This window comes from Myxine glutinosa, chromosome 1, assembly GCF_964187855.1.
Source record: "Myxine glutinosa chromosome 1, kmMyxGlut1.1, whole genome shotgun sequence".
Lineage (NCBI taxonomy): Eukaryota > Metazoa > Chordata > Myxini > Myxiniformes > Myxinidae > Myxine > Myxine glutinosa.
This window is the reverse complement of record NC_136261.1, coordinates 36,573,949-36,596,419: the sequence shown is the minus strand read 5'-3', so window position 1 is coordinate 36,596,419 and position 22,471 is coordinate 36,573,949. Positions and strand designations below refer to the sequence as shown.

General features: G+C 49.6%; 1 long non-coding RNA gene across 1 annotated transcript; it reads left to right on the top strand.

Annotated features, from left to right (window-relative positions):
- The first annotated feature begins 2,138 nt into the window (after positions 1-2,138).
- LOC137422887 (uncharacterized) lies at positions 2,139-22,050 on the top strand. The gene is made up of 4 exons (XR_010983602.2): positions 2,139-2,295; positions 6,390-6,495; positions 12,314-12,389; positions 19,716-22,050. It is a non-coding gene; the product is annotated as an uncharacterized LOC137422887 (long non-coding RNA).
- Positions 22,051-22,471: the final 421 nt, after the last annotated feature.

Sequence of the window (22,471 nt, the reverse complement as noted above, 5' to 3'; positions counted from 1 at the left end):
CTGTACAGAAGATGAAGAAGGTGTACTCTTCTCGGGTGACACCGTCACAAATTCGGTCTTCGAGGCCGGCCGATAGGCAAAGTGTGACCGGAAGGGACGAGGTTCTCCTGACCACGTGGCCCTTGACTTGGTTTGTCCGCACAATGTGGGCGCTTTCAGGATGAACTTTAGCCGGGGAGCGTTTGGGCGTTTGTTTTGGCGAAGCTGGGCTGTTTTGGCGAAGCTGGGCTGTTTTGGCGACGCTGGGCTGTTTTGGCGACGCTGGGCTGTTTTGGCGACGCTAGCTGTTTTGGCGACGCTGGCTGTTTTGGCGACGCCGGGCTGTTTTGGCGACGCCGGGCTGTTTTGGCGACGCCGGGCTGTTTTGGCGACGCCGGGCTGTTTTGGCGACGCCGGGCTGTTTTGGCGACGCCGGGCTGTTTTGGCGACGCCGGGCTGTTTTGGCGACGCCGGGCTGTTTTGGCGATGCCGGGCTGTTTTGGCGACGCCGGGCTGTTTTGGCGACGCCGGGCTGTTTTGGCGACGCCGGGCTGTTTTGGCGACGCCGGGCTGTTTTGGCGACGCCGGGCTGTTTTGGCGACGCCGGGCTGTTTTGGCGACGCCGGGCTGTTTTGGCGACGCCGGGCTGTTTTGGCGACGCCGGGCTGTTTTGGCGACGCCGGGCTGTTTTGGCGACGCCGGGCTGTTTTGGCGACGCCGGGCTGTTTTGGCGACGCCGGGCTGTTTTGGCGACGCCGGGCTGTTTTGGCGACGCCGGGCTGTTTTGGCGACGCCGGGCTGTTTTGGCGACGCCGGGCTGTTTTGGCGACGCCGGGCTGTTTTGGCGACGCCGGGCTGTTTTGGCGACGCCGGGCTGTTTTGGCGACGCCGGGCTGTTTTGGCGACGCCGGGCTGTTTTGGCGACGCCGGGCTGTTTTGGCGACGCCGGGCTGTTTTGGCGACGCCGGGCTGTTTTGGCGACGCCGGGCTGTTTTGGCGACGCCGGGCTGTTTTGGCGACGCCGGGCTGTTTTGGCGACGCCGGGCTGTTTTGGCGACGCCGGGCTGCTTTGGCGACGCCGGGCTGCTTTGGCGACGCCGGGCTGTTTTGGCGACGCCGGGCTGTTTTGGCGACGCCGGGCTGTTTTGGCGACGCCGGGCTGCTTTGGCGACGCCGGGCTGCTTTGGCGACGCCGGGCTGTTTTGGCGACGCCGGGCTGTTTTGGCGACGCCGGGCTGTTTTGGCGACGCCGGGCTGTTTTGGCGACGCCGGGCTGTTTTGGCGACGCCGGGCTGTTTTGGCGACGCCGGACTGTTTTGGCGACGCCGGCCTGTTTTGGCGACGCCGGACTGTTTTGGCGACGCCGGACTGTTTTGGCGACGCCGGACTGTTTTGGCGACGCGGGGCTGTTTTGGCGACGCTGGGCGGTTTGGCGACGCTGGGCTGTTTTGGCGACGCTGGGCTGTTTTGGGGACGCTGGGCTGTTTTGGCGACGCTGGACTGTTTTGGCGACGCGGGGCTGTTTTGGCGACGCTGGGCTGTTTTGGCGACGCTGGGCTGTTTTGGCGACGCTGGGCTGTTTTGGCGACGCTGGGCTGTTTTGGCGACGCTGGGCTGTTTTGGCGACGCTGGGCTGTTTTGGCGACGCTGGGCTGTTTTGGCGACGCTGGGCTGTTTTGGCGACGCTGGGCTGTTTTGGCGACGCTGGGCTGTTTTGGCGACGCTGGGCTGTTTTGGCGACGCTGGGCTGTTTTGGCGACGCTGGGCTGTTTTGGCGACGCTGGGCTGTTTTGGCGACGCTGGGCTGTTTTGGCGACGCTGGGCTGTTTTGGCGACGCTGGGCTGTTTTGGCGACGCTGGGCTGTTTTGGCGACGCTGGGCTGTTTTGGCGACGCTGGGCTGTTTTGGCGACGCTGGACTGTTTTGGCGACGCTGGACTGTTTTGGCGACGCTGGACTGTTTTGGCAACGCTGGACTGTTTTGGCAACGCTGGACTGTTTTGGCAACGCTGGACTGTTTTAGCAATGTGGGGCTGTTTTGGCGACGCTGGGCAGTTTGGCGATGCTGGGCATGACAAACAATTGTTAACATCTATCAGATGATATTAAAAGTCCCCACATCTGCATCAGTGTTCGTGTTTTTTACTTGTTTTGTGTACAATAACAGTTCCATTCAATCCCCCTACCCCAACCCTCTCTCCAATGTGGTAGTGATTCTAATTTCCAGCAGAATCTTATCAAGGCATTGATAAGTCAAAACACAGTCACGTGGTTCTGGAAAGATGATTTGCAGCAATGGAATAAGTACGGGGAGCAGGTAAGTGGAGCATCCAAGAACCATTACAATGTGCAATTGAAACAATCCTTGACAGTGACGAATTTCTTCAAATCAAGTGTTATATACGGTATTATTGAAGTTTGAATTTTCATGCATTTTGTACAATTGTAATATGTATCTAACTGTGTTTACTAACCTTACCAGAAATTTCAACAAAGGATTGGTTGCCCTCCACATTCCAAAGAAAGCCGTTCACTTGTAACATGTGCATAACCAAATCACGTGTGAACCACCAACCTGGTCATTTTGGTTGTCGTGCTAAAGCTGCTGCTCAAACACCAACCACACTGTAGGATAGCAAGCTATGTAATTTGGTGTCAACAAACCTCAAAGAAGACCAGAGCACTCGCTACCCACAGGCCGGGCAGGAATTTGGAATTTGATCAGGGTTCCAGCAATAACTCGCCGGTTCATTGTGAGGAACACTGTGGGACCATTTGCGTCCAACAACGAATGGCGACCAGTTGGGACTACCAATTTAACGTTTAGGTTCCATCCCAGGGACAAAACACAAATTGATGAATCACCCTGCCTGTGAAACACCAGCATGACAGTTTATAGCTGGGCCTAGACTCAAATCCAGGATAGACAGCTCAGAGGTGAGTGTGTGTACCTACAGCATAGCCATCCTGGAAGCCATACATCACCAGAGACATTGGATAGCTCAGCCGAAAGTAAAAATAAATTGATGGAATAAAAAAGTAAACTAGTGATATAATTGAGGGTAAGGTGGAGTGGAGAGAGCGGTGCTTGCAACGATGCGAGACAATTAACATTTGTGTCGACAAAGTCCTGATGAAAGATGTCCCAGAATATGCGAGACTAAATGAGTTGGTAGAAAACTGGGACTCCAGTGTTGCCTGTCTGTGGTGGCAGAAGAGGAAGTCTTTTGTCTTAACCTACTGTGTTTTACTGCCAGAGAGGTGAGGTCTTTCAAGTCTACTGTACTCATCATCTATTTGAGATGAGATGCTGGAGCCCCAGAAAACAGTGGAAAGCCACATTCCACGGTGTAATGTACACAAGACTTGACTTGTTCACCATAAGGAAGTGGGAAGTGTAGAGAAACGTTTCGAATTGGCAACGATCGATGGCTGAGTATGCGTTGGCATTTTGAAGTAGATATGGTCTACCAAGAAACATTGGGACCAATGTTGATTCGAATTCCTGTTCTGGTTGAGGATGGTACCAAAAAATATTGGGATTTGTTTGAAAATTTGATTTTCCACTGGGCAAGCCCCTCTGTCATTTCAAATGTTCAAACTCTGTATGAATGTGAGTATAATTGGGTGCACAGTCATGTTCCAAGCAGTTTATCTGTTTCTCAGAATTACCCTTTGTCAAACATGAATGTTGTATAACTAGTTTCACGGGGAAAGGTTATATGTTTAGTGGTGGGTGAGGGGTTGGTGAGGCCTGGGGGTGCTACTCCCCACCCACTCACACACTTGGGCATACATGTGACGAGGAACTCATTTCCCATCACACCAATGAGTGTGGTGTGGGGATGGCACACATTTTTTGATGTCACACTCTCCTGCGCATCACCAGCCTGGCAGTTTATAGTCAGAACTGAAATAAGAGCCCATTGCTCATGCCACTAATATTGATTCCTGGTATTCTATTATTATGGATTAATTTGCCGAAAAGCAGCTTGCATCCATCAACAGCGTTTCCCTTTCAAGAATTTCTCATGAGCTCATCATCATATTTCTCATGAGAAATCATCAGGAGAAATTTCTTTCACAGGGGTTACCTGTTACAATAGGTCCAATTAACTTTGAAAAAATACATCAAATTATAGTTGTTTCTAATTCTTTCTACATATCATTTTCCTAAAAGCCCAAAGCAAAACACTAACTATCAAAGTCTGTCCTTTGTTCACACCTGGACAATATCCAAGTTAATGAAAACTCAGTCAATCAATAATGAAACTAGATGGTTTTCATAGAATACTTACCCTGCGCAGTCAACTTGGTGTGAGCCAACTGTTCTATTTTTGAACGTTTCTTTTTTTTGATCCAATATGGCTGCCAGACCACGTGAGCGATGACTACATAAATTTATATTATCTAAATAATTGTTGCATAGATCATCTACTATATAAGAGAGATGTCTGTGTGTGTCTGTCTGTCTGTGTCGCCGTTTTTCTCAGAGATGGCTGAGCGGATCTTCGTCAAACTTTCAGAGGTTCATCAGTGAGTGCCTGGGAGTGTTTTAGGCAAAAAAATAATGATAATAAAAAAATAATAAAAAACTCGTTTTTTTGGAGTTAAAAAAACAAAAACGCTCGATAGTGCCTAAACAATCACCAGACATTTGAACACAAATAACATAAACAATTCCGGAACTGTACGAAGTTGGTACTACTGCTTCTTCCTGTTCGGCATCACACTTAACGCAGAAACGGGATGAACGCCACATTCACCAGCATATATTTAACGAAAAGGTGATAAATTCCCTTCCTCCCCTGCCTCCCCCCTCCCCACTCCTCCCTCCCCCCTTACCCCCCTCCGCCCCTCCCCTCTTTCCCCCCTTGCCCCATTTCCCCCTCCCCCCTTCCCCCTATCCCGCCCTTCCCTCCCCTATCCCCCCCCCTCTCCCGCCCGGCAACGCCGGGTACTTCTGCTTGTGCTCAATAAATTTCAAACTGATCAGACTAAGCGTTGTCCCTGACAAATTAAATAAATTTTAAAAAACCACCTTTCGAGGCCATTTTTCCCCGCAAGGCGGGGGTTGGCCTTTTTCGGAGACCGTGGTTGTTGTTGTTTTTCGGTCCCCTTCAAATTATGACATCATAATTATGGCACCAATGACGTCATCGTTAACAACACCTATTCCCCAAATGACTGACATGGCACACACTTTACTTCTACTGAAATGCAGACAAATGTTATATTTTCGTCAAAAATCGTTGGAATTTCACCAAATCTGTTTTGGTCTTGTGTTAATATACCTCAGCGATTGACAAATCTGAAATCTGAATTTTATTTGAGGTCAAAATGACCCCGTGAGGTCGCTTTATACTTTTCCTGCTCGTCATGTGCAGTGTGATAATTAATTCCATGCCCACTCTAGAAGACTCTTCTTCTTCATGCAATAACAACTTCTAGCTTCCAGACCGTACATCCAATCATCTTGAAATTTTGCACACTTGTTGCACTTCATGACCTCGACTATAACATAAAGTTTCACGTCGATCAATGAAGCGGTTCAAGAGTTATAATTTTAAAAATATTTTCTTTTAAGTATTAATCTCTGACAAACCTCGTCACCTATCACAAATTCCAAAGCGTCATTTTAGTAGACTGATATGCTGAACACATCTGTGAAGTTTCCCCTCGAGAGGATCAAAAATGTGGGAGGACCTAGGTTTTAAAAGTTTATGCTTAAAAATGTCATAACTCCGAAACCATGTGACGCATGACGTCATGTTCGTCATGGGTATGCCGTTCTGCCTGTAAAGTTTGGCCTCGTTTTGGAGAAAATTGGATGTTGGTGGTTTTTCATGCTTTTCACTCAAAACAATATGGCGTCCGAACCACGTGACCTACGACGTCATTATAATTTTATTTCTGCATCAATTTATACCGAGAAGATGCTCAAGAAATTTCATCCCGATCGGATGGATAGTTTTTTAGTTGTCGAATTATGACGTCATAACGGCGGCACCTATGACGTCATCATTCACATATGTTATTCCGCATGGAAAATTCTTTGCAATGAGACCTGTCTCAATTATTTATCTCCAGCGGTTTTTGAGATATAGAGGTGCATTTTTTTGGGGTTTTTCCAAGATGGCGCCCGTACCATGTGACCTGTGACGTCATAATATTCACTAAAATATTCTACAGGAGGAGGCCCTCCTTTGGTGAAAATTTCATGTCACTCGGACCAACGGTTGCCGAGGAAATGAATTTTTAAAATGCAGACATGTACGTACGTACGGACCCGAATGCTTAACCCTGCCTTTCGCTTCGCGAGCGCAGGTTAACAAGGTTAATCTCAACTCGGTGCATGTTGTGAGCATTGTTAGTTATTAATTAAAAAAAAGAATTATTTTATTTTTACAGGGACTGGACCCCAGCATTACCTCACAAAGAATTGAAGAAGCTTTTCAAAATGGAAATAAGGAATTTTGTTTCAAGCACGTATTTCCTTATCGAATCGACTTCCAAGGTATTCATAATACAATTATCTGACTTTTGGTTCAAAGCATTACATTTTGTGTACAGAAATCTATGCTGAAGAAGCGAAACGACAGAAGATAGCAGGCTCGGCAGAATGGATATGGGGTTAGCAGGTTAGGGGTCAAGGGAGTACAAGGGAACAGGAGTGGGAGAAAGCATGAGTAGCACTCAATTGGAAAGGGGAACTGGGTGTATGATTGTGGAAGTGAGTGCGAGTGTGACTTGGGTGGGCTGGTTTAGGACGGAGGGATGAGATGGTGGGAGGAGCGAAGCAAGAAGTGAGACGATAGAAACCAGAGTCCACCAACCTGATACCGAGGGCAAGAAGCACATCTTGGGACTCCACTGAGAAATGCTGATATGATGACAATTAACAGGACCTATTATATACACACAGAATTGTTTAAACCTCATTTGGAGAATCTATCTATAATTCCATTAATCTCTGTGTGTATGTGTGTTTGTATGTGTGTATGTGTGTATGTGTGTATGTTTGTCTGTGACCGCTGTTTCTCGACAACCACGGGTCCGATATACTTTAAACTTGCCAGGTATATTGCTGGGGACCCGAGGATGTGCCTTTTCAAGGTTTCATATTAATCGGACAAGTACTTACCGAGCTATGGCGATTTCTTTACCAAACACTGCAAGCCGTTCGCTTTGGACCAAACCATTGCATGTAAATAGAGGGGGGGGTTCTGTGGTCGTTGCGAATGGACCAAACCATTCATGTAAATAGAGGGGGGGGGTTCTGTGGTCGTTACTGCCACGTGGTTTCAAAGTTTTTTTTTGTTGTTGTTGTTTGCACGCATGTTTTTTTGCACCCACGTACGGGCACGCCCTAGGATGTTTACACACACACACCCCTACACAAATTTTTTTTTTTTTTTTTTTTTGGCAAGGAACGGGCACCCACGTACGGGCACGTCCTAGCTTATATATAGTACGGGCATGCCCTAGTAATCTCAATTGAAGATGAACCCGTCAACACACCCCCCCCCCCCCTCCCCTTCCCATGCCTCCTCCCCCCAATCCCTCTCCCTCCCACAGATCTCCCGATGTCCCTGCTCTCCATCTTGTTCTCCCGCTCCCTTTATCATATGTTTTATGTTTTATGTGTTAGTTTGTCTTTTTGTGATCAATGTTAGTTAGCTCTTACACGAGCCTCGACTTTGTATACAAAAAAAAAAAAAAAAAAAATCTAAATCTAGTTTTCTTTACTTTTAACCTGGATCGTGTGGCGGACACAAAGGGGTAGGCGTGGCCTCATGATATACACCGGGCGCGCAGCCCGGAGCGCGCCAGTGTTACAGTGAGCTCCTGAAATAAAGACGCTTATAAGTTACCGCTTGTCCGCTTCCTCCTTGCTCGCAAGCAGCGCGCGTAACGCCGCGCTTTACTGGTGACCCCCTCGACGTTGGATCTGCCGGAGCGATCCTTCCACACGCGACGCCATTGCCATGGCCAACTTCATCAAACTTCCCGAATTTTGGGAGGCTCAGGCCGAAGTCTGGTTCGTCCAGGCCGAAGCCCAATTTCAGCTTCGGCGCCTCACCGGCGATGACACGCGCTATTGCCACGTCGTCGCCTCCCTCGGGCCCGGCACGGCCGCTCGAGTTGTGTCCGTCCTTCGCCACCCACCGGACGGCCACAAGTACGAGGCACTCAAGCGGCTACTCCTAGCCACGTTCGGCCTCACGGACGACGCACGGGCCGACCGCCTCCTGGATCTCCCCGAGCTCGGTGACACGCGCCCGTCGGTCCGAATGGACCATATGCTGTCACTGTTGGGCGACGAAGCCCCCGGTTCTCTATTCCGGGCGCTTTTCCGTCGCCAACTTCCAGCGCAGGTTCGCCTCGCGTTGGCCAGCACCGGGCTAACGGAACCCCGAGCATTGGCAGCCGAGGCGGACAGGTACTTCGCCGCTTCGGACACGCGGGCGAGAGTCGGCATGGCCGTCACGGCCCTCGAGGCTGATGCTGCTGATGCTGCTGATGCTGCTGTTCCACAGCATCAGCTTATACAGCATACGCAGCATGCTGATACGCACCTCGTGACCGCCGCCACGCCCCGCCCACCGCCGCGGCGAAAACTGCCACCACGGGGAAACCCGCCAACTCCACCGGCCTGGCGGAGCCAGCCGCGCTCCTCCAGCTCCACCACCTGGTGCTGGTTCCACGCCAAGTTCGGCCACGAAGCTCGGCAGTGTCATCCGCCATGCTCCTTCAACAGGTCGGGAAACGCCCGGGCCGGCGCTCAATAGTGGCGATGAGCGCCGGCCGTTCGAGCAGCCTGCTGTTCATAACGGACACCATCTCCGGGCGCCGTTACCTGTGCGACACGGGAGCGCAGGTGAGTGTCGTTCCCGCCGGCACGTCAGACAAGCACGCCGCGGGTGGGGGCCCCACGCTGCTTGCCGCGAAAGGGACGCCCATCCGTACGTACGGAAAATGCTGCCTCTCTCTGCGGTTCGGAGGGCAGGTTTTCCGATGGACGTTCGTCACCGCCGACGTGCCTATGGCACTGCTTGGCGCGGACTTCCTGTGCGCTAATGGGCTCCTGGTCGACGTCAAGCGCAGACGTCTTGTCCAGGCCGAGACGTTCAGCTCGCTCGCTTGTGCGTTGCACAGCTCAACGAGCGGCTTGCCAAGCGGCTTGCCGAACGGTTCGGTTCCGGCCACGATGGTCTGTACGCTTCCGGCAGTGGACGCATTCACCCGCCTCCTCGCCGGCTTCCCGGCCCTCATGCGGCCCACCTTCTCGGCGGGGGCCGTCAAGCACGGGGTGGCCCATCACATCCCCACCGTCGGGCCACCGGTCTACGCCCGGTCACGCCGCCTCGAGCCGACGAAGCTGGCGGTGGCAAAAGCGGGGTTCGCTACCCTGGAGCGACTCGGCATCGTTCGGCGCTCAGAGAGCGCTTGGGCGTCGCCGCTGCACATCGTGCCGAAGCCCGGCGGGGGATGGCGACCGTGCGGGGACTATCGCCGTCTCAATGACGCCACGACTCCCGACCGCTACCCCGTCCCCCACATTCAGGACTTTTCCGCCCGTTTGGCGGGCAGGTCCTTCTTCTCGAAGGTGGACCTCATACGCGGCTACCATCAGGTCCCCGTCAGGCTGGAGGACGTCCCGAAGACGGCGGTCATCACGCCATTCGGACTCTTCGAGTTCCTGCGCATGCCCTTCGGTCTGAAGAATGCGGCTCAGACGTTCCAGCGACTGATGGACAGCGTCCTGCGCGACTTGGATTTTGTCTACGTCTACCTGGACGATATCCTCGTCGCCAGCGCCTCCCGCGAAGAGCACCTACGCCACCTCCGCACGCTCTTCGAACGCCTGGGCCAGCATGGCCTGATTGTGAACCCCGCAAAGTGCCGGTTCGGTGCCGCCATAATCGATTTTCTGGGGCACCGTGTCACCAGGCACGGAGCCGTCCCCCTGCCGGCCAAGGTGGAGGCGGTGAAGGGGTTTCCGCGCCCCCGCACGATCAGAGGGTTGCAGGAGTTCCTGGGCATGGTGAACTTTTACCATCGGTTCCTGCCCCGTATCGCCCAGCTCCTGCGCCCCCTGCACAAAGCTCTCCGAGGAAAGCCGGGCAAAGGCGACGTTACCTGGACCGAGCAGATGGACACGGCGTTCACGGGCGCGAAGCTCGCCTTGGCTAACGCCACCATGCTCGCGCACCCGGCGCCTGATGCACCGATCGCCCTCACCACCGATGCCTCGGACTACGCGGTGGGCGCGGTGCACGAGCAATGGGTGCGTGGAGCTTGGCAACCGCTGGCGTTCTTTAGCCGGCAGCTTCGCCCGCCCGAACGCCGTTACAGTACCTTCGACCGCGAGTTGCTCGGGCTTCACTTGGCGGTCAGGCACTTCCGCCATCTGCTCGAGGGCCGTGCGTTCACTGCCTTCGTCGACCACAAGCCGCTGATCTTCACGATGGGCAAGGTCACCGAGCCGTGGTCGGCCCGGCAGCAGCGTCACCTCTCGGCCGTGTCCGAGTACACGACGGACATCCAGCACGTCGCGGGGAAGGACAACCCGGTGGCGGATTGCCTTTCCCGGGCCGTCGCCCACGCAGTCCACCTCGGCATCGACTATGCCCGGATGGCAGCGGACCAGGCCGCTGACCCCGACATCCAGGCCTTGCGGACCGCCGTCACGGGCCTCCGCGTCACCGAGGTGCCATTCGACGGCGCGGGCGCGGCCCTCTTGTGCGACGTCTCCCTCGGGCGTCCTCGCCCCATCGTGCCCGCGGGCTGGCAGCCCCAGGTGTTTGACGCCATCCACGGCCTGTCCCACCCGGGCGCGAGGGCCTCCCAAAGGCTGATCGCCGACAAGTTCGTCTGGCATGGCCTCCGGAAGGCCGTCCGCGGCTGGGCCAGGACGTGCCTCGCGTGCCAGCGCGCCAAGGTGTACCGGCACACCCAGGCCCCGTTGGCCCCGTTCACGGTGCCGGAACGCCGGTTTGACCACGTCCACCTGGACCTGGTGGGACCTCTGCCCCCCTCGCGGGGTTTCACCTACGTCCTCACCATGGTGGACCACACCACCCGGTGGCCGGAGGCCGTGCCCTTGGCGTCGACAACGGCGGCCGATGTCGCGCAGGCTTTCATCGCCACCTGGGTCGCCCGGTTCGGCGCCCCCTCAGACATCTCGTCCGACCGCGGCCCCCAGTTCACCTCGGAGCTCTGGGGGGCGGTCGCGCAGGGGCTCGGGGTCCGGCTGCACCGAACCACGGCCTACCACCCCCAGGCTAACGGCCTGTGTGAGCGATTTCACCGCTCATTGAAGGCCGCGCTCCGGGCCACCCTCCGCGACGGCGGCTGGGTCGACAGGCTCCCCTGGGTCCTGCTGGGCCTCCGGACGGCGCCCAAGGAGGACCTGCGCGCATCCGTGGCGGAGTTGGTCTTCGGGCAACCGCTGCGGGTGCCGGGCGAGTTCCTCCCCGACTCCACGGCACCATGGTCGAACGACTCCACGGCGCTCCGCTCTGCAAGAGACCGCCCAGAGGTTCGCCCCGGTGCCAACGGCATGCCATGGGCACCCACCGACGCACGTCGCCCCGGAGCTTCGCACGGCGGAGTACGTCTTCGTCCGCCACGATGCCCACCGGACACCACTGCGGCCCCCGTACGACGGGCCTTTCCGCGTGCTGGAGACCGGGGCGAAGCACTTCACCCTGGATATCGGCGGTACTCCTGACCGCGTTTCGGTAGACCGCCTCAAGCCGGCCCACCTCGACGTGGACCATCCACCGCCAGTGGCCCGACCCCTACGTCGGGGCCGCCCCCCTGCGGGCGGACCCCCGGCACCGCCCAGCCCCGCGGCCACGCCGCCCCCCGGTCCTGCACCCATCCCAGGGGCAGCCAGGGGCATCCCACCTGGCATCCCTGCACCCCGGACGCCGCCGATCGCCAGGGGGCGCTTCGGCCGGGTCATTCGTCTGCCCCGCAAACTGGCCCTCCAGGTGTGCGGGAATTCTGGGGGGGCGCGTGTGGCGGACACAAAAGCCCACTGGCGTGGTGACATCATTCCGCGCACCAAGTGGGCGGTGGCCACGCCCGAGGGGTAGGCGTGGCCTCATGATATACACCGGGCGCGCAGCCCGGAGCGCGCCAGTGTTAGTGAGCTCCTGAAATAAAGACGCTTATAAGTTACCGCTTGTCCGCTTCCTCCTTGCTCGCAAGCAGCGCGCGTAACGCCGCGCTTTAATATCATGTATTGGACTTTTTAAATAACCTTTTTCACATGCAATGCTCTTACAATCTCCTTGCACCTTTCTATTTTTCCTCTTTACCAGTAATGAAACAAGTTAATGGCACAACCGGAACCAGACGAGACACCAAGAGAGAAACATCTGTTCCTACCCATGATTTGTAAGTGAACATTTTTTTCTAGTTCATAAAGTAGGTCAGGCGAATCATTATGGTTTTGTGTTTTTCGTAATGTGATGAAAGTCATCAAGGGTAAGAGACAATTATATTGTTGAATGTGTGTCGGTGATACACAAAAAGGCCGACGAGGGAAACACGATTATAATCAACAGTAGTCTAACTTATACGAGTAGTATCCGTCGAATCACACTTGACAAGGTGAAGTAAAGAAACATTCACATAAATACAAAAGTGATCAAATAAAAACAATGATTTATCATTAACTAGCTGATGTGCCCGGGATTCCCAGGGAAAGTCAATGAAATATTTGTTTAAATATTTCCTGCACGACAATCACAAAACATATTACTCGGACATTCCCGGGAAAAACCAAGCAGGCTATAAGAACAATCACTCGAGGCCTGAACACGGAAGTGTTATAATAAACCTGTGTTAAGCAATCTTTTTTATAACAGGTGCTGGTGCAAGTGTAAGCACGACACCAGTAAAATTGTGTTGTTGACAATAAATCATGACAACCTCAACATACTATCTTCACAACACATATTACTTGCTCGCTCCCGGGAGAAAAAAATGCAGACAGTGTATTAGCACAAGACAGCGCATCGAGGCCTGAAGGCCAATTATCTGATTTGACTTTTTCAATTTTTTTATCCAAAAATAGCCCTCGATCTTCCTCTGGATGAAAGAGGAGGCCATGGAAAGTTTAGTTGCACTGGTTCCTGCAGACACACAAGCATTCTTCTTTATACAGGGTGCTTCAAAAAAGTGTTAACACTTCTGAGATATATATAGTCCCATATAAATGTTAACATTTTTTTGGAAGCACCCTGTATGTTAGACAAGCAATAAAAGTCATTGAAAAATGTTATCCATACAAAATGTACACATGATCAAGGCTCATGGAAGATTTTACTTTGACTATAAAATTTGATCTACAGTATTTCAAGAGAAAATTCTTCCTGTTCAGCCGTTCTGAAATAATTCAATAAATTTGTTATAATAGGCTATGAGCCAAGGGGGTTGGTCGGTACCTTACAGATGGAGTAAGGCTCATTGTGATTTTTAGCAAGATATATGTCCCTAGATATGAAAAAAAAGTGATAGCAGTGTATAACTCTCGGCCATCTCTGTGTTATCGCCCGAAATATTATTATACGCCTGCTTCACTTCGCCAAAAAATGTGATATTTGCTAAAATTGGAATAAATATATGTTTTTAAGGACCACAGAGTGCCAATAATTTGCATACTGGATGCCAACTAATATAGTAATAGAAAATAGAACATTTGTGGGGGTTATTTATCAAAATATTGACATAATGACAAAAAATATGTTAAATTTAGTGAAAAAGTGGTCGAAATCGCTTCGAGTTCAGAATTCACATTGTACATTTTTGTCAATATTTCAAAAATGAAAACTCCCAGAGTAACATTTGACCCCTCAAAATCTTCGCAAGGAACCACTGCATTGGAATATATCATTACTTTGTAATATGGTGGTTGTTTGGGGCACATATTTTGGCAAAGTTCAAAATATGTTCAACCATACCCCCTAATTTTGATATTTTGGAACGAAACATAGCTTTTGAACATTTTAGGTTTATTTGTCTACTACTTCTGGTGTCTCAGTGTAATTTTTGGTATTAGCTAGTATCCTAAAGTAGGTTTGTAACATCAGCTACATTATATTTCACAATGCATGCAAACTTGCTCCACACTCTAGGTTTATCATGATCTCTCGAACAAATACGCCCTGTTATTATACAGTATTATTACCAATCAATTTTTAACACAATTGACACAGATTACAGGCATTTAAAACACATACTAAATAATGCTTATAAATTGAACCTATCCTTTTATGCATCGGGCTACTTTAAATTACAATGAACGTCATACATATTATACTTAAATCACTTAACAGAAAATAAATGTCTGAAATGACATCACGAAAGTGTCCCTCCCTTTAGATGCGCAGCATATTTGGCTCAGAATCCATATTCTTGCTCCTCGTCAGATGGATCATCCTCTGTGGTCCTTAAAAACATATTTATTCCAATTTTAGCAAATATCACATTTTTTGGCGAAGCGAAGCAGGCGTATAATAATATTTCGGGTGATAACACAGAGATGGCCGAGAGTTATACACTGCTATCACTTTTTTTTCATATCTAGGGACATATATCTTGATAAAAATCACAATGAGCCTTACTCATTTCACATTTCACACTCATTTTCACAATGAGCCTCAAGCGAGGGTTCGTTTTTTCGCAGCTCCACACGCTCTACATCGAAATCGAAGTTAAGTAATTGTTCCCATTTTGTATTTTCGTTAAAACTGTATTTATTTTATGGTGTATGTACGTATATTGTCCCGACAAAGATTTTCGGTGCAAATCTTTCATACCTGTATTGAAAATCGTGTTAATTCGTGTCGTCTTGAGGCCTTGTACAGTGTACACTGTACAACCTTGAGGCTTTGTTTTTCTCTCAGCGCCTGTCGTTTGTGATCCAATAACTTTCGTTCTCTGTTTTCCCAGTCTTTCCACCCCAAAGCCTACTTCCTTATGTAAATCTCAACTCAAAAAAAAAAAAAAAAAAAAAAGACATTACCTTCTCTGTGCTCATTCGTTTATTCATTCTTATTCGTTCGTTCATTCTTCGACCACGTGTTTCTCCCCCATTTCCCCAGATAGATTGTCAAATTTCAACTCGTTATTTTATCGTCCATGCGATATTGTTTGATTATAGTTAGTTTTGGTTTGAATTTCCTGTAACTCGTAATTAATTAATCGTGTTCTGCTCCTCGTGTGTGGCCTTGTAGTTGTACCCCCGTCGGTGTTTTGTTAACTTAAGCGTGTTTTGCTTGGCTCTTGGTTTTTTCCCTTCTACCCCGAACATAATACTCTGTCTAACGTTCTAAATCCCCCCCCCCCACCCCCCAAAAAAACAAAAAAAAAAAACATTTATTTTCTTTTCTCCACGTGTACTGTTGTCTCATCCTGTATTTTCTGTCCAGGTGTGCTGTTCGCCCCGCCCCCATTATCTCCTTGCCATCCACCGTTTGCCCTGTTCACGTGACTCGTGGTGGTCCCTCTCGGCTCTCCCCCCGTTGGTATTTTTGTGCATATAAGATTGTTCACGTTTCTGTTTAAATATTATTTAAATATGTTTAACCTTTCCCCTTCTGTGTTTTATTCAGTGGTATATTACAACACGCTGTTTTTCTTCCTATTTAAAAGGCTTTTCTCAATTTCCTCTCCAACTCATTCCACTTCAAAAAAAAGAAATTCAATATCTTATACGTCTCCCTCACTACATGGTCTAAATTCACATTCATTCCATCCCTCCTCCATCGTTCTGAATCGGATTGCTAACTTGAAAATCACAACAAACCCAATTTGTTATCAATGTTCGTCTTTCATTAATCATCCACTTTCTAAACTCCCCTCTTGCCCCTCCCATCCAAATCCCCCCCCCCCTTGCACCTACACTCCTAAACTCCCCCCTTGCCCCTCCACTCTTAAACTCCCCCCTTGCCCCTCCACTCCTGAACTCCCCCCTTGCCCTTCCCCTCCTAAACTCCCTCCTTGCCCCTCCCCTCCAAATCCCCCCCCCTTGCCCCTTCCCTCCAAAACTCCCCCCTTGCCCCTCCCCTCCTAAACTCCCCCCTCACTCCTCCCCTTCAAAACTCCCCCCCAATCCCTCCCTTTCAATTCTCCCCCTATACCATTCCTCTCCAATTCTCCCTCCTCCCCCCTCCTCCTCCAAGCTGCCTCCTCCCCACTTCGTCTCCCTTCTATCTCATACCTCCACCCCCCCCAAACCTTCTACTTTCCTCTGCCCCCCCTCAAACAACCCCTCACTGTGCCTCATCCCTTCACCATCAAACCTTTCATCCTCCTCATCCTTCCCTTTCTTGGAACTCTTCTGCAACATCTGACACACTATCAACTGCTCTCCCTACCTCCCCCTCTCATCCTTCATCTTACCCTACTCCTCCCCTCCCCTGTCCTGTACCCGATGCTCCCCCTCTCTCTTCATTAACGGTATGGACCTCAAACATCCGGGGCCTTCGCTCAAACCTGACTGATCTCTCCATACAGGTTGCTTCTGACAATCCAGACTTGATCTGCTTAACAGAGACTTTCCTCCTTCAAGATGTCTCTGATTCCTTAATATCTCTTCCTGGTTACTCCCTCCTCCGGTATGATAGACCTGAGCCTCGGCCTGGTGGTGGGGTGGCTATCTTTGTCAAAAACTCTCTTCCTCACTCTCCTTGCACTGCCCTCTTTCCTCCTCACCCGCAGGAGTACCTCTGGTTACGGCTTCCTCTCCGCTCCCACCTTTTGTTCATATGTGTTCTGTACCGTCCCCCAAACAGTGATGACTCCATCTACATTTCACTGTCTGACAACATGGACCAACTTCTATCCACTCATCCCAACTCTCTCTTCCTCATATGTGGTGACTTCAACTGTCATCATGCCACCTGGTTGGGTGTGGGTTCCTCTCTCACCAGTCATGGCACCTCAGCAAAGGACTTCTGTGACTCACTGGGATTGACACAATCTGTCAATTTCCCGACCCGGATCTCAGCCAATGGAGTATCTTCTCTTCTAGACTTGGTTATGACAAACTTCCCTGCTAATGTCTGCTGCTCTTCTTCTGCTCCAATCGGTTCTTCTGATCATGTGCTTGTCAAAGTGGACATCTCTCTGGCCATTCTCAGAGAGCCTCCTCAACGTCGACGAGTCTGGCATTTCACTCAGGCCGACTGGGACGGTCTTCAAGCAGCCATCAATCGTCTGGATTGGTCTCCCATCTCCACTGCCTCTGACATCAATTCTTCCTGGGAATTCTTCCAAAGCAAACTGATCTCTCTCATGCACAGATTTATCCCATCTCGCCTTCAGTTGTCTTACCCTTCCTCCCGTCCATGGTACACTGAATCTTGTGGTGAGGCAGTTGCCCTGAAACAACTTGCCTTTGCCTCTTGGAAGGCTAATCCAACTGAAGGCAATCTCAGTTCCTTCCACCAAGCTCGGAACAAGTGTGTGTCTACCCTCAGGAGTGCCAGGAAGCACTATCTCTCCTCACTCAAGAATGAACTCTCAAACCTGTCTCCTTCCTCCAAATCCTGGTGGCGTCTGGTCAAATCCGTTTCTGGTGTTTGTTCCCCCTCCATCCCCTCCCTTACCTCAAATGGCCACACAGTTGACATCGCACGTGACAAAGCCGAATGCCTCAACTCTGTGTTTGCCTCAAAATCCTTAGTCCCAAACCCATCTCTCTCTGTTCCCACCTTTCCCAGTCGAACCCAACTGCTCCTGGACTCTGTGTCCTTCTCTCCTGCCAAGGTGGAGGAGTTTTTGTCAAACCTCGACTCTGATTCTGCAACTGGACCAGACGGCATCAGCCCACGGGTCCTAAAATCCTGCTCTGCCGCTCTATCTCACCCTCTCTCTGTTCTTTTCACCCTATCTTTTGCTCAAGGTCATCTGCCAGCATCCTGGAAATCAGCTAACATTACTGCTTTACACAAAAAAGGTGCAAAAACAGATCCTTGCAACTACAGACCAATCAGCCTGCTCCCAATTATCAGCAAAGTCATAGAATCCATCATTGCTTTGGATATGAAATCTTTCCTCTTCTCCAATGGCTTGATCTCTGATCATCAATTTGGTTTCAGACCAGGTCACTCTACTCTGGACATGCTGCTTCTGCTGTCTCAACAATGGATGGAGGTCCTCAATGCCAAACAGGAAATCAGAGCTGTCTCCCTTGACATATCACGGGCCTTTGATACGGTCTGGCACCCAGCTCTGCTCACCAAACTCTCCTCCTATGGTATCCATGGAAATCTCCATGCATGGCTTGCGGACTTCCTCTCTGGTCGTCGTCAACGTGTGGCCCTGAATGGATTTCTCTCATCTCCCCTTCCTGTTCAGGCTGGAGTTCCCCAAGGAAGTGTGCTGGGCCCTGTGCTTTTTCTGGTCTTTATCAATGATCTCTCCGACTCTCTGGAAAATCCTCTCTATCTCTTTGCTGATGACTCCACTCTCTGCCGCTCCATTCCTCTTCCCTCAGATCGGCAGTCTGCTGCCTCCTCACTCTCTGAAGACCTGGACAAAATCACAGACTGGTCAAACAAGTGGAACATGTCTTTCAATCCTGACAAATCTCACACTCTTACTATGTCTCTCTGAAAAGATCGACTGGACAACCCTCCCATCTACTTTCTCAACAATCCTCTCCAAGAAGTTCTGTCGCTCAAGATTTTGGGTCTCACTATCTGCCATGATCTTTCTTGGGAAAACCACATTTCCAAGCTGGCCTCCAAAGCCAGTCGCCGACTGGGCATCCTCCGTCGTGCGAAGTCCTTCCTCGGCACACCTGAGCTCCTCACCACATACAAGGCTTTCATCCGCAGCTCAATGGAATACTGTTCTCCCCTATGGGCTGGTGCTCCTGCCTCACACCTGGCTCGGCTTCACGCTGTTGAATCCAAAGCTTTCAAAATCATTGGAATCTCCCGCGATGAAGCTATCTCTGAGGGCCTTTCACTCACTCACCGCAGGCAGGTAGGTGGTCTTTCTGTCTTCTACCGACTCCTCTCCGGCCTTGCTCCCCCAGCTCTCTCTCTGTGCTCTGTCCCCCAAATATTCCTACAGGTCGCACAAGATCTGCCAGCAACCCTCTGATGGTTAAACTGCCGAAATCTCGGCTCTCTGCTCACCTTCACTCTTTCATTCCTCTTTTCTCCCGCCTCTGGAACAAACTCCCACACTCCCTTCAATCCCTCTCCTCCCTCCAGGTCTTTAAAACAGCTGTTCACCACCATCTCTTATCTTCCCCCATCCAAAACCTTGATCTTTTCTACCCCCACTAATTCACCCCAGATCCACCTTGTTTGAAATTCCAACTTCTTTCCTGGAAATCCTGGCAGTGTCCATATGTTTATACCTCTCCCACCCCCCCCCCCCTTCACATGCCTCCCCCCCAAAGCCCTCTCCCTCCCACAGATCTCTCGATGTCTCCATGTCTCTCGGTCCCTGCTCTCAAATGTTGTTTTTGTGTCTTTCCCCCTCTCTCCCCATCTTGTCTACCGCTCCCGATGTTATTTGTTTTATGTGTCTGTTTGTCTTTCTGTGTGATTAATGTTCGCTCTTTCACGAGCCTCGATCTTGTATACAAAAAAAAAAAAAAACCAAAAAAAAAAAACTCCATCTGTATGGTACCGACCGGTCAATTTGGGGGGTCTGGCTCATAGCCTATAACGACATAAATGTGTGTGTGTCTTTCAGGACATCTTCCCTCCAAAACCCTCTCTTGCTTCATAACATACTGGCATCCACATTGAAGAAGAAGAAGAAGAATAATAAGACTGATGGATAAGCACGAAGCCGAGACAAGCCGGGACAAGCCGGGACAAACCGGGACAAACGAAGGGAAGGTGGCCTGATTCCTCTGGCAGCATGCAGAGGAGACATGAATTACGATGATGGCTGCATCGTGATGCAATAATCAATAGATTACGTTTATGCTTATAATTGCACAAAATAAGTTGGGTCTACCTAAACAGGGATGATTTTTAGCAGGGACTTTCGAGCCATTTGTGTATTGGTAAACATGGATATGCAATGGTATTCATAAGGTATTTGAATTTTTTTTTTTTTTTAAATAATCAAGGTGTTTTTTTTGCCAAATAATTAATTAAGGTGGAGGCTTATAGCTGTTGTATAGTTTCTTTCTGTAATTAGCACTGCAATTATAATGGTACCCCAAAGTTTATTATACCTCTCGGAGTACTAAACCACCATTTTAGGTTTTTATCTTATTTCTTTATTTTTTCTTCCTGTTCAGACACAAAATGCGTAGTCGCTTAGATGGACATTAAGCCAGGTGTCCTGTCTGCTAACATTAGATGGTGGATATTAAATATCTCACAGTGTCTTTTGATCATCTCGTCCGTCTCGATCTGGACCCTGACTATCACAATCTCACCCTGGTTGATCTCGACGATGAAATGTCGAACGGGTTCATCTCTGCAGCAATCTGTCTAGTTGATCTAGAGAGAGAGAGATATGTCGACCTCGTTAATCTTGATCTCGATGATGATCATGGTCTTGGTCTTGAAGGTCTGTCTATCCTGCCAAAGTCATTGAAAGAATTCGCAATCGGTATGTTACCTTTGCCTTCCAAGATGCAGTCAATAATTTGGGATTTCTTGAGGGTGCCAGCAACACCCAACCTACTCCTTAGTAAAGACACTGCGAGATCTTTAACGTCCAACAGCAAATGCTAGCAGACAAGACCCCTAGCTTAACACCTATCCGACGGACAACACATTTTGGGATGCAACACCCTGCTGCCTACGATGCACCAATTCAACATTTATAATTGCGTCAGTAATCTTACCCAGGCAAGACAGCTCAGCAGGAGGTGCACTACATCTGCATCTTCCTGCCGGATGATGAGCCGCTGACCCAAACGTATTGTTACAATGGCACCAGGAACAGAGACTATGCACATGTTTTGCTGGAAAGGGTTCTGCTATTACAATTGCTTTTGCTCTTTATTCCATTTTCTTCAATAATCACATTACAAATATTAATTACAATGATTTCTGTGCAATAAATGATAAAATATGTGAATCAAATTTATAACAAATAAATCAAACAAATATAGCAAATCAAATTCAAAATGTTTCTGATAATTCTGTCACCATGTACGTTATGTTTGAGATAATCGATTATATGTAGAGGTAAAATAATACGATATTGTTGCTTTAATAGGGGGTCACTAATGCGGCCCTGCCATGCTGAAGCGATATGCTTCGCGAATGGTCGAATTCAATTAAATCAAGGTCGAGCGGAAAAAGGACTTCTCTCTACAGCGTATTTGCTATAAGCGATAGTAAATAAAAACGCATGTTTACTCCTCTTGCACGCAAACCCGACCGGAAGTTGCATGATAACCAGAGCATGGAAAAAGTCCTGTTTAGCACCACTTGTTGCAGCAATCAGGCTATTTAAGGTAGCCTGAAAAAAAAGTGTTTTTCTTCTTCTTCCTTTCCTCGACACCGATCTCTTCTCTTTCTCATTCTCCCTCTCCGTCTTCCTCTTCATCACCCTCTCCCTCTCTCTTATTCTTCCTGTTAACGTTGCATTCAATAACCCCTCTCTCCAACATCTACCTGCCCCATATTATATCACACAATTATTTGTCGCATCATCTTTTCCTTTCACCTCTTCCAACACTTTCTTCAGTCAATGTGAAGAGCTGTGATGATGGACCAGTCTTGACTGGAAAGAGCAGATTAAGGGCCGGACCAATCAGCTTTAGGCAATTGCCGTACAAATCTGCACCTTGAATGAACTCTCATAACTGCCGAAGAAATGCCCACTTTTACCAACACATGAACAGAACAGCCTAGAGGAGCTGAGGAGGAGCATGACAAGTTTGAACAAAGGTTTTCCTTGACATGGTCCAGGAATAAATGGTTACCATTTGGGGAGATGCATATTGGAAAATGAACAGATCAATTAAATTAATTTCATAGAAAGACTTAGATGCTTGACCATGTACTGAAATACATGAACAAGTACCAAGTGGCAATTAAAATGTATTTTAACTGATCATCTGTATGCAGACGTCACTTGTTTTGTGGACGTTTGTATTCTTGTGCTTTCTTTGCTTTCATGCCCTGAAGGGGGTCGAAGAAACATTAAAATTAAAATTTATCACAAATGACTTAGGTGCCACATTAATTCCATTGAAAGAAGAGGATGATAAGGTTGATAGACAGATAAGTGCTCGAGGAGGGGCATGGGTGCGACCCCACCCTTACCAAAGCGTGAGCCAGCTGGCCAACGTGGTACCAAACTGGGTGAGGGATAAGGGTGTGTGGAGAGGTGTTGTGTGTGAGGTGTGAAAAGGTGATGCGAGTTCTGAAAACAACCGTTGGTGATTCTGGTGATTCTCTGGTGCTCCGAGTGAGTCAGCGAGATGAGATGCGGGAGTGTGAGGTATGATGGGGATCCTGAAAAGGGCAACTGGC